Source organism: Aegilops tauschii, chromosome 3, assembly GCF_002575655.3.
Source record: "Aegilops tauschii subsp. strangulata cultivar AL8/78 chromosome 3, Aet v6.0, whole genome shotgun sequence".
NCBI classification, from domain to species: domain Eukaryota; kingdom Viridiplantae; phylum Streptophyta; class Magnoliopsida; order Poales; family Poaceae; genus Aegilops; species Aegilops tauschii.
The window spans coordinates 351,533,890-351,550,030 of NC_053037.3; positions in this window are offsets into that span (position 1 = coordinate 351,533,890).

Genomic DNA, 16,141 nt, shown 5'->3' on the forward strand with positions numbered 1-16,141 from the left:
ATTCGCTCGTATCGCACAGTTGCTTACTGGGATATCATGAACGAGCGCATCAAGGTATAATATCTGCACCAGACCCAACAAAGGAAAAGCCAAGTTCAGTTATTATGAGGAGTATTTCAGCAAACTATAACTGCACAAAGAAGAAGAACATGTGGAAGTGGTCATTTTCACTAACCATCAAGTGATACAAGCAGCAGCAGATGGTTTGCTTCTCCTGGTCCATGTTCGGGAAAGCTTCATTTATGTGTTCTGCTACAAAGAGGCAGATGTTTGTGTTCTTGAGCATTTCATGGTCTAGCACAAGTCCGTAGCACTTTGGGCTGAGCTTCAGGGCCATGGTTGGTGCTAGAAAAGTGCTGAAGGAAACCGCAAGCCAGACCATAAAGAATGTGTCATCCGTTCTTCCAGCCATATCCTGAATCATCTTGCACCATGTAGTGATATGGGGATGAGAATTTCCAGTTATGTTGAAAGCCTCTCTAAATCTCCTAGTTGCATCCTTGCCAACTACATATCTGACTTTTTGACCCCTGTTTGGGAGATCAAATACCCTGTGAACACTGTCAGCATCGACACGGATCCTTCCCCTTCCTGGGAAAACCATTTCAGAGCTCTCTGGCTAGTAGGACTGTACCAGGAACTTAGTGAGGTCCGTTGGAAGTGTGTCTGATAAGTTCAATAGGCCCCCGAACAACCTCGAAACTAGCTCAGACTTCTGCGGTGGGGACAGAGAGCCGTTGAAATTTGCAAACCGCGCTGGTGATGCCCTTATCCTGCCCTCTTGTGATGGTCGCTCCACATCTTCCCCTGCAGCCACCTCAACTCCTTCACCGCTGGCCTGTTGATGAGAAAATAAAAACATTAAGGAAACATTAAACACAAGAGAAAAAACAGGAATGAAAAAACTAGCAATCATCATTTGGATCAGTATTGCAAAAAACTATATATTCATAAAATGGGTCATGCCAACTGATATGATGTTTTTGTGCAACTAATAAAGCTCATGATGACAACTGAAGACTACCAGTGTGCAACCTTCAAAAAAACTAAGAAAATATACTAGACCTGACAACTAAAAAATGTTCTAGGGGATGTGCAACGATAAGAAATGATATTGCAACAAGATAACATCAACTAAAAAAGGTTTGCAAGGAACTGTTCAATAGCTCATAAACACACAAAAAACCACATACCTCAGCATCTGCTGCGGAAGATGCGACAGCTCCTCCAGCAACTGCTGCCTGCACAAAAAATAACTAGGCAGAAAATAATTAACTAAAGGCAACAAGCTCATTATGATAACTTGTGCAATTGGGACAAACAAAAAATGCATAGCCAAATATCCAGCAAAAACAATTGGGTATACTATATTGAAAAATTGGCAACCATTAGTACTAATTTGCAAAAGTAAGGGTCCCTAGTTGCACACATGAGGGGGAAACACATGAAAACAACCACATCCACAACAAGACTTGCAGATTGAGTATACTATATTGGAAAATTGGCAAGCATTGGTACTTATTTGCACAATCAAGGGGCCCTAGTTGCACACAGCGGGAGAAAAACACATGAACCACCACATCCACCACAAGGCTGGCAGATTGGGTAGACTATTTTTTTTAGAATCACCGGGGGGAGTTTCCCCACCTGAATATATTACTCAAATTGGCCAAAATGCCAGAGTGGTGATTCAGTTTATAAGGAAAACCGGATCGAAAACCTTAAACAAATTGACCCCGTTTATAAGGGAATCCGGGCCGAAAACCAAAGAAGGCACGGCCAAGCTAGCAGACATAAGACCAACACCATGAGGGACACAAGTAGATGTGGGGTGTCGTCGAGAGATCACAATACGAGGACTTTGCAAACAACCGAACGCATCGCGGGCAAACCGGCCCCATGGCACAACTCAGGAGCATCCACAGCCAACGAGTGTCATCCCAGACACGAACCTTGACTGAGGCTCCGCCATAGAAAGAACAGAACGAATAGCAGTTTGAGAGGCATCTTGCGCCATCCTTGAGCAAAGATGAGTCGAGACAACACCAAGAGCACCAAACTCGCCGCAACACAATGGTAACCATGAGAGGATTTTGAGCAACCATTACCAGAGCCGCATGAGAACACCACCACCGTAGACGAAGAGCTCCAATCAACCAAGACCATCCATGATGCCTCAAGGCTATTGGTGCAGCCGAAGGGCAACGAGCGACCGAGTCCACACTGGACGAAGAGTCACACGCTGCCGAGTATACATCACAACAGCGGCACCGCCGGTGAAGCCGAAGGGCATCAAGGAGCCGAGTCTACACCCGGATCGCTTCTCCGAGCACACCAGCAGAAGCCGGCCGCGCCACCACCACCAACCAACCCGCAGTGAGCAGCCACCACACAATCCACCAAGCTGATGCCTTCGGGAAGGAATGCGACGCGAATAGCGCCGCCATCGTCCATTCCGGACGGACCAGGAACATGGGTTTCCCCAGGAGCCTCGAAGGGGAAGTCACTATGACAGCGATGCCTCCAAGGAGGTAAGCAGCACCCGCGGGCGTCACCATCGCCGGCTCCGGCAGGAGCTGTGGCTTTCGCCCAAGTGAGCAGACCACCTCCGAGGAGCACCGGTAGACTGCAAATCGCTGCTCCTTGCACCACCACAGAGCAAGGGTCACTGCAGCCCACCGCCGCACATGACCAAATCCGGACCACTGTAGACCAGATCATGCTCAGCCGCTATTGAGCAGCACCACCGCCTCAGGAGCACCGCACCTTGCCGCCGACGAAGTCGAGCAGCACCACCGCACCGCAGCCGTAAGCCTGCGAGCAGAGGACGAGGGGGCTGCCACCCCGCCCCATCGAGGTCGGCCAGATCTGAGGGCCAAGCCAGGGGCCCCGCGTGCCGCCACACGAGCCGGTCCCTGACCGCCGGGTCCGGTCCACGCCAGGCCAGGAGACGCTGCCGGAGGAGCCACCCACCGGACCTGCTCCCCTAGACACCGGGACGACGCCGCCGGCCACCGAGCAGACCAAAGAAGAGCCAACCCCATCCTCCTCCGCGAGCACCCGGCGCGGCAGCAGCAGCACGCCCAGGCCCGACCACCACGCCGCCCTAGCGGCCGCAGTGGCCGCCGTCGCCACGCAGATCGAGGCCGCAACAGGGCAGTCCCGGATCGAACCCGGGTCATCCGCGGATCCAGTACCCCAACTCCACGCAGACCTGCGCCGCTCCACCACCCCAACGCCGTGCTTGAGCGGCCAAGCCAAGGCACGGACGAGATGCAGGTCGCCGGAGCTGGCTATGCTAGATCCGAGACACACACGAGAACGCCGCCGCGGTCACCGAGGGAGGGCTCTGCCGTACCCGAGGCCTTCCCACGACGCGAGCAAGGTCTCCGCCGCCGCCGCCGTCCGTAGAGGCTTCGCCCTACAGCTTCCTCCGGCGGTGGCGGAGAGGAGAGGGAGGATTTTGCGGCGGGGAGCTAGGGTTGCTTTTTTCCGCCCGAGCCGCTCGCATGGGAGCGACGCGGGGGCTTTTTTCTAGTTCAGTCGGGTAGACTATATTGGAAAACTAGCAAGCATTGGTGCTAAATTGCACAAACAAGAGTCCCCTAGTTGCACACAGCAGGGGGGAAACAGCAAAGCCAACTAAGTAGGGCAACTAGCGCAAGTGTATAACATATGAACATCCAACTAGTAAAAGTGATGCAACCAACTGAGCAGGCAACTTGTGCAACTAAACACCATATAGACAACCAACTAGTACAAACAGTGAGCCAACTAACCAAGACAACTGCTGCAACTGCAGAGCATATGGACAGCCAAGTACTATATGGATGCAGCCAACTGGGGAGAATTTTGTGCAACTAACCACCTAAATCTCTGTACAACAACTACAAATTAGCCAATGCACTGCACACAGCATTGCGCACATCTAATACAACTTGCAAAAGGACTAAGAATCATGAACAGATCTCAAACCCCCTGCAAAATGGAAGGGAACAGGAACTAAACAGCCAATCGCCCTAAAATCACGCAACGGGCGCCGTGGACATGCATCCCCTGCTACCTATCGACTACCCTGTGCCCTGGCCAGCCACCTCGTGCCGTGAACAACGCCACTAGACGCGTCCTTGTAGATCCCGACCACCGTTGGGTGCGTGCTACCAGAGAGGAGAAGGGAACTCAACATGACAAAAATCAACCATAAGCGGGGGTAGTTCGCGCCATTCCCAAACCCTAGAGAGCATTCCCCATATCAGCGCATCCGCGCTCCGCGAGACAGAGAGAGGGAGGAGAAGCATGGAGAAGTCGCAGGCGAGCATACCTCCGACGCCGAGGAGCAGCAGCGATTCCCCTGCGTGGAGAACCACCCGCAAGCCGCCGCCGACCTGAGCACTTCGCCGCGACTCCCCCATATCGCGCACGTTCGGTGTAGAGACTGGCGAGGACGAAGATGAAGAAGGAATGGGGAGAGAGCACCACTGCGGGTGAGGGATTTCAGGCACAGATTTCGAAACCGCCGCCCACGACCCCCACTACTCCCTCTTCTATCGCTTACAGGTGGGCCTCCCCCATGTCCGGATGGGGACAAAACCGTCCCACGACCGCGGGCGGGGCCAATCAGACCAGGTGGCACCTGGCGGACGGGAGCACGATCGGTGACGCGATCGTGCGGCCAGGACGCGGACGCCCGGTTCTGTTAGATGGTGCGCGCGCGCTTTTTAGGTTTTAGGTAATACTTTTTGCGTTGCTATCCATGGGCCGGCCCACTAGCGCGCCGTTGTGAGCGCCAGTTGGCTAACCTGGCGCCTCAAGCGCTGATTAGGAGGTCCCGAAAACGAGACAATAGCAACTCGCGCTGAAGGGATCTACAGTAAATGGGCCGGTCTGTCAGCGCACCTCTAATATAGTGAGGCACAGCTAGCCACTGGGGATAGCGCCCTGTTCGCGATGACTACCAGGGCGCATCGTACTTACACCACACCGCAGACAATGAGTAAACAGCCGGGATTTCATTGTTTTTTAGTTTTTTAGTTTCTTTTTTTCCTTTTCCTTTGTTTTCACCGGTTTTTATTCTTTTATTTCTCCATTTTCCCTATTTTTTCTTTCCTTCTCCATTTCTTTTTTTTTCTTTTGTTACTTTTCTTTTTTCTTCTCCATTTTTTCTAATTCTTCTTACATTTGTTTCTTCGGTTTTATTCTGAATTCATTTCTTTTAGTTGTATTGTTTTTTATTCTATATTTTTTCTATATGTCACCAACATTTTTATAATATATGTTTAACATTTTTAATAAAATTCTAACATATTATAATAAATAGTCAACATTTTTTCTATACACATTTCTAACAATTTTCAAGTGTCTGATTAACATTTTTTAAATACAAGATTTACATTTTCTAAACACATGGTCAATATTTTTTTTCTATACACAATTTAAACTTTTTCAAATGCTTGATTAACATTTTTTAAATACATGATTCATTTTTCTATTTACATTTAACATTTTAAAATGCAATATTAATATTTTTCAAACACATAGTCAAAAAGGTCTAAAAACATTTTACATTTTCAAATGCTTGATTAATATTTTTGAGATACATGATTAATTATTCCCATCATTTTTATACATCCTCAACATGTTTCCTGTACAAATTAACATTTTTCAAATTCTTGATCAACATTTATTTGAAATGTTTGACTAAAATTATTATATACATGATCAGATTCTCCCACCATTTTTGAATACATCGTCATCATTTTTCCTATACATATTTAAAAATTTTCAAATGCTTGCCCAATTTTTTTAAAATGCTTGATTAACATTTTTACATGCATCAATTATTTTCATCATTTTTAAAATACATGGTCAACATTTTTTACACTTATTTAACATTTTGCAAGTGCTTGATTAACATTTTAAAAACACATGTTCAACATTTTTCCAAATGCTTGATTAATATATTTAAAATACATGGCCATATTGTTCGATACTCATTTCAATTTTTCTATACATATTTTCGTATACGTGATAAACATTTTCTCTATACAGGTTAACATTTTTCAAATGCATGTTTGACATTATTTTGTGAGCTGGTTATTGCGAGCACTGGCTTCGTCCCAACGCGAGAACTTCCCTCTGTCTCGCTTACAGCGAGACACATGGGCGCCTGTTGGTGCATCTTCCCGAGCTGGCGCTCACGCAGCTGCTCCCATGGACCCGCCCAAAAAGTCCTTCATTCGCTCGCGTAATCTGGCAGTCGCTCACTCGCTCAGGTCGCTGAAAAAGACTTCGCTCCCTCGGTCGGCCGTTGACCGGCAACCATTGACTTCTCAATAAGTACGAAAAAAATCAAAATTTTGAAAAAAAAACTCATGATTCAAATATCTTCATGGATTTTGAAAAAAAACACAAACTTGAAAAATGTCCACAAATTTGAAAAAATGGTTGATTTTGAAAAAAAGTTCATCAATTCGGAAACAGTTCATCAATTTTGGAAGAAAATCACAAATTTATAAAAAAATTCATCAATTTTGAAAAAAATCTTTAATTTTTTTTTCAAAAAATAAAAGAAGTTCTTTGATTTGAAAAAAAATCATAAAATTTTGCAAAAAAAAGTTCGTCAAATTTAAAAAAAGGGCGTTGAATTTGAACAAACATTTACCATTTTTGAAGTTCATAAATATGAGAAAAGTTCATCAATTTTGAATAATGTTCATTAATTTGAGTAAAAGTTCATGGATTAAAAAAAGGTTCATCAATTTTGAATAAGAAGTTCAATTTGAAAAGAATTTGCTCATTTAAGAAAAAAAGGGAGAAAGAAAGGAAAAAGAAAGAAAAAGCAAAGAAACACGTCTGAAAAAATACCACGAATGGAAGAAAGAAATAAAAGGTTAAAAAAAGTGTTTCACAGCAGATGGGGTAGCCAACGCTTCTTTTCAAACACACAGGTTGTGGGTTAGAATCCGGTCGACTTCATCTTTTTGGGAGTTTACGAAAATAACATTTTATATGGGGTGGCCCGAATAAGAGCGTCTTGAGCGTCTGTTAACAAAATGCACGTTAACCGCCGCCGCCCAATAGGGTATGTTAACTAAGTGCCTGTTAACGGGCGCCGCTGAATACGAAATGCCAAAATCACTAATTAAGAAGCACTCACTCCCACTTCTACAGGTTGTGATAAGTGGATGTTTTCTTTTTTTTCGTACTCCGTTTATGCAAAACGCTTTATCTCTTTAACCGTGCGTCCAAATCTCGAAGTGTTTTCACCATTGAATTCCTCACGTCAATATTTTCAAAACTAGACCCATGTTAGGTTTTTACGAACATTTTTTTTATAAAAAAACCAAACGAAAAAACAGAACTGGGAGCACGCTTTTCCCCCTTTTTGAAAAGAGGCACGACTTTGCCTCCCGCGAAGGCAAGTCCGTGCCTCCAGGAAAAGTAAACCTATGCCTCTCGCGGGCGTTATTTTTTCATTTCCGAGAGGCACGACCATGCCTCTCGCTGTTGAGGATATAGACCTGGAGGTCACCCGCCAGGAGGGCCGGGTTACTCTAAGGATCATTACCAGAAGCCCGGAGCTAAGTTTCAAGATAATGGGCCAGAGATGGGCTGAGACCCGGCGTATGGCTTAAAGCCCGTAGTTACAATCATTGTTATAGTAGACTTGCAGTGTAAGGCAAGTATTGTTTAGAGTCCGAGCCGGACACTCTTATGAGCCGGCCGGGACTCTAAGGGCTGCTGGGCGTCAGCCTCCTTATATAAAGGGACGACCCGGCAGCGGTTTAAGGGCGACAACAATCTCTCCGAGAGCCGGGCATAGCTGTTTAGCTCCCTGGCGATCGTAACCCTAATCAATAACACCTCGAACTGGACGTAGGCTTTTACCTTCACCGTAAGGGGCCGAACCAGTATAAACCCTCGTGTTCCTTGTCCCGTATAACCCCTTCAAGCTTCCTAGCTGCGATGGCTCCACGACTAAGTCCTAGCTCAAGGACATCTGCCGTGACAATTCCACGACAGTTGGCGCCCACCGTGGGGCTGGCGCACGGTGGATTTGAGTTCTTGAAGGGCAGCTTCGAAGGGCTCAAGGGATATGCTGTGGGCCGGATGACCAAGAGTCGTCGCGGCAGGCTCTACATCGACGATGCGGACTGCGGCCCCGACGCCGGCTCAGTGGAGTACGGGTACCGGGTTCCCTTCGGTGGAATTCATGTCTTCATCGGCAAGATTGGAGAACCGGGCCCCGAGCCGGATCTCCGCGCCGACCTCATCGAAACGGCTCAGCGCGCGCGACCCGCCCGGGCCCGGCCTGCCTTAAAGCGCGCTTTTGTAGGATGCATCCACGGAGGGCCCTCGGATCCATCTGGGACTGGGGATGAGGCGGCCGCCGGCTCTGACGGCGAGTCGGCCACTGACGAGTCAAACTCGTTGTACCAACTTCAAGATGGCAGGCTCATGAGTTATTCCGATGGCAACAGTGTTCCGGACCTCTTTGAGCCGCCAAGTCAGGTTGGAGTTTTTATGGCTGGTGCACAGCCTATTCAGAACCCCGCTGCTGGATTGGGAAACCCGGTGCCTTCTCCGGCTCAGGTGCTGATGGATCTCACGGACAAGATGACGGCCCTGTTAACCGCCACGGTTGACCCGGCGGATCAAGCCCAGCATGATGCGGAGGTGGCACAGTTGAAACTGGATTTGATAAAAGCTAAAGAGGATCTTGCGGCAGAAGGAATCAGGCTGGCTGCGGAACGGGCGGCTCTCGATGCCCAGACTCAGCTGATTCAGGCGCAGTCCTTCCAACTCACGATGGATCAGAACGCGGCCAATGAGGTCATGAGAAGGAGGCATCAAAAGGCTCAATCTCGACTCCCGCCGGTCTACGATCCGCGCAACCTCTTCAACACGCCAGGAGTAGGGTCCAGTCACCCGCCAGGGGTCGTAACACCCGGGTCTGGACCCCTTGTTCAACCACGAGTAATGGGGCCTCCCCAGGTGCCCCCTACCCCACCTCAGTATGTGCCAATACCCCCGGGTCATTACGATAACCCGCTGGAGAACATGGTAGCAGCAGCAGCACGACTAGCGGCTCTTCCCGTTGACGGCAATTCTCCGGCAGCCGTCGAAACCCGCCGGGTCAGGGAACTCCTGCAGACGGCTCTAGCACAGCAAGAGGCGTACTCCTACAGCCGGGACAGGATCCACTCAACTCCTCACCCAGGCCAGAGCCCGAGTTACAGCCGGCACATGGTCTCAGCGACCGGCTCAAGTAATGTCCGACGCCATGACCCACCCCCTGGCCATGGCCCGGCTCATGTTGGAGCCTTCCACGCAGCAGACCAAGCGCGGCAAGAGGCGGAGCAGGTGCCGCAATTGACGGCTTATCAGACCCCCCCGGCTTATCCGACGGCGTCCGTTGATGTGGGTATTCCTACCAGGACCGGGGGTGTCCCTTGTTTGGTGCCGGCCATCCGTAATGAACGTCTACCTAAGGATTTCAAGGGCCCTAGGAAGGTGCCTAACTATACAGCCGACTTACAGCCTGCGGCCTGGATTGAGAGTTATGAGATGGCTATGGAACTGCTAGAGGTTAGCGAGGCGGCCATGGCCAAATATTTCACCATGATGTTAGATGGAACTGCCCGCACGTGGTTAAAAGGGCTACCACCGAACTCCATTGGGTCTTGGGCTGAGCTGAAGGCCCGGTTCATTCAGAACTTCAAAGATACCTGTAGGCAGTCTATGTCAATTGTGGATCTGACCAACTGTAAGCAGCAGGAGGGTGAATCCATGACCCATTGGGTTCGCCGGGTCAAGGAGATCATACATTCATCAGATAAGATGGATGCCGGCTCTGCAGTCTTGATGTTGGAACAGAACTGTCGCTTTGTGCCCCTAAAGATGAAACTCGGGCGGCTTAAACGTGACTGCACGGATATGGGTACACTAATGGCGGCTCTTGTCAAGTACGCTGATTCTGACGGTACCAAGGATCCCCCTTCAGATGATGAAAGGGCAGGGAAGGGAAAGAAGAACGGCAATGGCAAGAGTCCTCAGTTTAACCCGGGGAATCAAGGAGGAGGCAAGCGTAAGGCCGATGGCAGCCTGGAGTTCATAGCCAACACCCAAGGTAACAACCAGCGACGCAAGGGGAGGCCCCCTCCCCGAGGCGGCGGGTCAGGACCTTCTCTGGAGCAGCTGTTGAATGAACCTTGTCCGAGACACGGCTCTAGAGAGAAGCCAGCGACTCATCTGTGGAAGGATTGTGCTATCATGAAGGCCTTTAAAAACTACAATGGCCCGGGCGGCGGCTCAGGCGCCAGCGGCTCCGGCGCTGGCGGCTTTCATGGCCCGGGAGGCGGCTCAAACTCCGGTCCTCAGAACGATCAAGGGGGCTTTAATCAACAGTCTGGTCAGGGTCATCAACAGCAACAAGGGGGCTATTAGACCAACCCAAAGCAGCTCAGCGGTGGACAGTATCACGTGTTCACCACTAGTTTGTGCAAACGAGACGAGAAGCTTCACAAGAGGGCTGTTAATGCTGTTGAGCCGGCGGTTCCACGCTACTTACGGTGGTCGGAGCAGCCCATAGTGTGGAGTAGGGAGGATCACCCTCCCCGGGTGGATAACCCGGGCCACCTGGCCTTAGTGGTGGCTCCTCAAGTGGGAGGCTATAAGTTTACAAAAGTACTCATGGATGGAGGCAGCAGCATCAACATCCTCTATTATGAGACTTTCCGTCGTATGGGGCTAGTTGATAAGAACCTCAGCCAGTCAAATACTATCTTCCATGGTGTGGTACCCGGTAAATCGGCTTATCCAGTCGGCAAGATCGAACTGGAAGTGGCCTTCGGTGATGAGAACAACTACAGGGTGGAGAAGTTGACCTTTGAGGTGGTCAAGATAAGAAGTCCATACCATGCTATATTCGGACGGCCGGCTTACGCCAAGTTCATGGCACGGCCGTGTTATGTGTACCTACAACTCAAGATGCCGGGTCACAAAGGGACTATTACGGTTCACGGCAGCCGGAAAGTGGCCCTGGAGTGTGAGGAAGGTGACGCGGCTTATGCAGAGTCTGTTTGTGCCACAGAAGAGTTGAAATTTTATAAAGACAATGTTGACCCAACAGATATGACCTCTCTGAAAAAGCCAACCACGGAGAATGAACCAGCAATGAAGTTTAAATCAGCTGATGAGACTAAACTTGTTGATTTTGTTCCAGGTGACTCGTCTCAGCAGTTCAACATCAGTGCAAATCTGGACCCGAAATAGGAAGGCGCGCTCATCGAGTTCATCCGTGAGAATAGGGACATCTTTGCATGGAAACCTTCTGACATGCCAGGTGTACCTAGAGAACTTGCTGAGCACACTCTTAATGTTGATCCAAAATTTAAGCCGGTCAGACAGTTCCTTCGACGGTTTAATGAAGAAAGGCGAAAAGCCATTGGTGAAGAAGTGGCCCGGCTCTTGGTTGCCGGGTTCATTGTTGAGGTTTTTCATCCAGAGTGGTTGGCTAACCCGGTGCTTGTACTTAAGAAGAACGGCACCTGGCGGATGTGTGTGGATTACACGGATTTGAACAAGGCGTGTCCGGCTGATCCTTTTGCCCTCCCCCGTATCGATCAAATCATTGATGCTACGGCGGGTTGTGCACGCTTAAGTTTCTTGGATGCTTATTCAGGGTATCATCAGATTAAGATGGCAGTTAAGGACCAGGAGAAGACGGCGTTCATCACTCCCTTTGGAGCCTTCTGCTATGTCTCTATGCCCTTTGCGCTCAAGTGTGCGCAGGCGACTTACCAGCGTTGTGTACAGAATTGTCTCCATAAACAGATCGGGCGCAATGTTCATGCTTAAGTGGACGATATTGTGGTTAAGTCCATCAAGGAGGAAACCCTGATAGATGACTTAAGGGAAACCTTCGATAATCTCCGGGTCTACAAGATGATGCTTAACCCGGCCAAATGTGTTTTTGGTGTTCCTGCAGGCAAGCTATTGGGCTTCTTGGTTTCTGACAGAGGAATTGAAGCTAACCCGGAGAAGATCAAAGCTATCACTTATCTAGCTAAGCCGGCATGTATAAATGACGTTCAGCGTTTGGCAGGTGTCATCCTTCAGCCACTCAACTCTTCTGACTCCAATTACCAGGAGACCTCCCCCTCTTCGGGTGACTCCATGCAGTCAAGTCTGCCGGCCTTCAAGACTGCCCCCGGGTAATAACAATCTCCTTACATTATCTGTCTGTACTTACCCTTTGTATGCCTAACACTTCTGCCTTTTCAGTGCCCAGGCAAAGCTCACCAAAAGAGCAAAGAAGACAAGGTCAGCCGGAGTGCCAGACTTGCCTGAGCCGGAGACGACGGCTCAAGAGCCGCCAGCCGCCTCCGCCCCCGAAGCCACCATTCCCATGGACACGGCGCCTGAAGCCCCTGCCCCGAGCACCAAGAGAACAACCGAAGCATCAGCTAACCCGGAGGCGTCCGGCTCAGCCCTACCAGCTAACGACCCGGACGTGGTAATTACCCGGACGGAGTATGTTGAGCCGGGGAGGCCGACCGCACTGGCCAAATGCTCCGCGAAGGGGGAGTTGCTGCAACCCCATCGGGTGAATCTGGATCTCTCCAGCTACACCAATTTAAGCATTGGAGAGCTTGTCTCAGGCTATATCAGCCAGGTTCACAAGAGCCGAGACGCCGAGATCGCCATGGTCAACCAGATCCAACAGAAATCTGAGGTAACCTTCTGCTGTTTTCTTATTTCTGCTGTTTGGCGGGTCGCATCGCTGCTTTAAGCCGGTTTATAAGCCGTTTGGGTGAGAAGGCTATGCCCTTATATCAATTGATGAAGAAAACCGATAGCTTTGTCTGGAATGATGCAGCTAATACCGCCTTCGAGGATTTGAAAAAGCAACTGGCAGAGCCCCCCGTTCTTGCTGCTCCGGTTGATAAGGAGCCCTTGCTACTGTATGTAGCGGCAAACGCACGAGCCGTCAGCGTGGCTATTGTGGTGGAGCGCAAGGAGGCGGGTAAGGAGCATCCGGTTCAGCGGCCGGTTTATTATGTCAGTGAGGTGCTCATTGAGTCCAAGCAGCGGTATCCGCATTGGCAGAAGCTCGTATATGGGGTGTTTATGGCGAGCCGGAAGCTTAAGCATTATTTTCAGGGTCATCCCATCACTGTGGTCAGTTCCGCCCCTCTCGGTGACATTATCCAGAACAGAGAGGCTACAGGGAGAATTGCTAAGTGGGCTATAGAACTTGGACCTCATGACCTCAAATATGTGCCACGCACTGCTGTTAAGTCTCAGGCCTTGATAGATTTCATCAATGATTGGACAGAGTCGCAGGTACCTGAGCAAAAGCCGGATAACACTTATTGGACTATTCACTTTGATGGGTCTAGGCAGCTGGAGGGCTCGGGGGCTGGTGTCGTCTTGGCTTCCCCTAAAGGTGACAAGTTCCATTATGTGCTACGGTTGATGTTTCCTTGCACTAACAATGCGGCTGAATACGAGGCTTTGCTCCACGGTCTTCGGGTGGCTAAGGAGATGAGCTTAAGCCGGGTGAGGTGTTTCGGTGACTCAGACTTGGTGGCTCAACAAGTATCAGGCACCTGGGATTCTAAGGATCCTCTAATGGCGGCTTATCGCCGCGAGGTTGATGCCATTGCCGGGCACTTTCAGGGATATCAAGTGGAGCACATTGACCGCAGGAAGAATGAGGCGGCTGATGCTTTAAGCCGACTCGGCTCTCAGCGAAAGCCGGTGCCGCCTAACACTTTCCTGGATGTCCTGTACAATCCTTCGGTCAAGTTGCCTACAGAAGAAGATTTGGCCGTCCCTGACCCGGAGGCGCAACTGGTGGCAGCTCTTCGTGTCATACCAGACTGGACAGTGCCATATCTGGCTTATATAACCCGGGGAGAGTTGCCTGAAGAGGAAATTCTGGCCAGGCAAATAACCCGGCGGGCTAAGTCGATGATTGTTATCGATGGCGAGTTGTATCATCGCAGTGTTTCAGGGGCATTTCAGCGTTGTATCTCCCCTGAGGAAGGTCAAGAGATCTTGCGCGAGATCCATGAAGGGGATTGTGGCCATCATGCCGGTTCAAAATCTCTTGTGGCCAAGGCTTTCCGTCATGGTTTTTATTGGCTGACGGCTCACGCTGATGCAGAGGACTTGGTCAGTAAATGTGATGGCTGCCAAAGGTTCTCACGACGGGCTCATGTGCCGGCTCAGGAGTTGAGGATGATCCCAATCACTTGGCCCTTTGCAGTCTGGGGGCTTGATATGGTTGGGCCTTTTAAACGGTCCAAGGATAAGAAGACCCACCTCTTGGTGGCGGTTGACAAATTTACGAAGTGGGTGGAAGCTGAGCCAGTTAGCAAGTGCGATGCAGTTACGGCGGTTCAATTTATGAAAAAGGTGATTTTCCATTTTGGCTTTCCGCACAGCATCATAACTGACAATGGCACCAATTTATCCAAGGGTGCTATGGAAGAGTTTTGTCAACGAGAGCATATCCGGCTTGATGTTTCTTCAGTAGCTCACCCCCAATCCAATGGTCAAGCTGAGAGAGCTAACCAGGAGATTCTGAAGGGCATCAAACCCCGGCTCTTGGTCCCTTTGCAACGAACGCCGGGTTGTTGGGTGGAGGAGTTGCCTTCCGTTTTATGGAGCATCAACACTACTCCTAACAGGTCTACAGGCTTCACGCCTTTCTTCATGGTTTATGGAGCAGAAGCAGTTCTCCCCAGCGACATCCGTCATGATTCACCTCGTGTGGCGGCTTATGTTGAGACGGATAATGAACAGGCGCACCAAGGTGCTCTGGACTTGTTGGACGAACAGCGTGATGTGGCAGCCGCCCGTTCAGCGATTTACCAGCAAGACCTGCGCCGTTATCATAGCCGCCGGGTCAAATCCCGGGTCTTCCAGGAAGGCGACCTAGTGCTCCGGCTCATCCAGGATCAAACAGATGCACACAAGTTATCCTCGCCTTGGGAAGGGCCTTTTGTGGTCAGTAAGAACTTGCACAACGGGTCATATTACCTCATTGATATCCGGGAGCATAAGGACTCGCGTAAATCTGAGGAGGAGACCCGTCGGCCGTGGAACATAGCTCAGCTTCGGCCTTACTACACTTGAGCTACCGGCTCTTGTGATGTACATATTTGTCTCAGCCATGTATATATTATGATAAAGCAATAAAGCAGGACCTCTGTCCTTTGCTCTCTCCTAAATATGGGTGTTGTTTTTTACATGCTGACTTACAGAAGATCCGGCTTATGATCATCTTCGAATCTAGCTGTAAGCAATAAAGTCACTTGGGGGCTTCCTGTTCACACATGGGTCGTATTCAAACCAAAGAGAACATAGCTGTCGATACCCATTTGATTGGCAAGGTGCCGAGCTCATTGGGAGGTTGCCTTTGGTCATATTTGAATCATAGTGTAACCCCTCTGAGAACCGACGTGGATCGTATTCGAATCAGCGTCGTTAAACAATTTTCAGAATCACTTGGGGGCTTCCTGTTCAAACATGGGTCGTATTCGAACCCAAGAGAACATAGCTGTCGATACCCTCTTGATTGGCATCGCCGAACCCACTGGGGGCTATATGATCGTATCCGAATCTTAGCTTAACCCCTTTGGACCGAGGTTCTGGTCGTATTCGAACCGGAAGCCCTTAAATTTTTACATTTTACCACAAGTTTACTCTGATCATGTCAAAGTATGTATTGCCGGGTTTCACTCGCCGGCTTAATTTTGGTTTATCTTGTTAGTTGAGCATCATGGATGTCATCAAGACAAGTAAATTCGAGTTCAGATACTAACCGTGCTACCCGGGTTATTTAACCCGGAAGTATGCTTACAAGCTGTTGAGTGTGTTGTCACGACTATGTTCAGAATATAGTTAAGGACCAGCCTTTTTGGTGTGAATTTCCGGGTTATCCATCTCAGACACCTGATTCTCAGGGCGGTAAGCCGCCTTGTGACTTGTGATTTGCCTTCTTATGCAGACACTTAAAGGTACCTTTTAAAAAAAAGGTTGAGAAGCACGAAGGATAATTATAACCCGGAGGAGCATCACAAAGAATGACTTCAAAGGATTTCAGCATTCATTACGTGCACGATGGCAC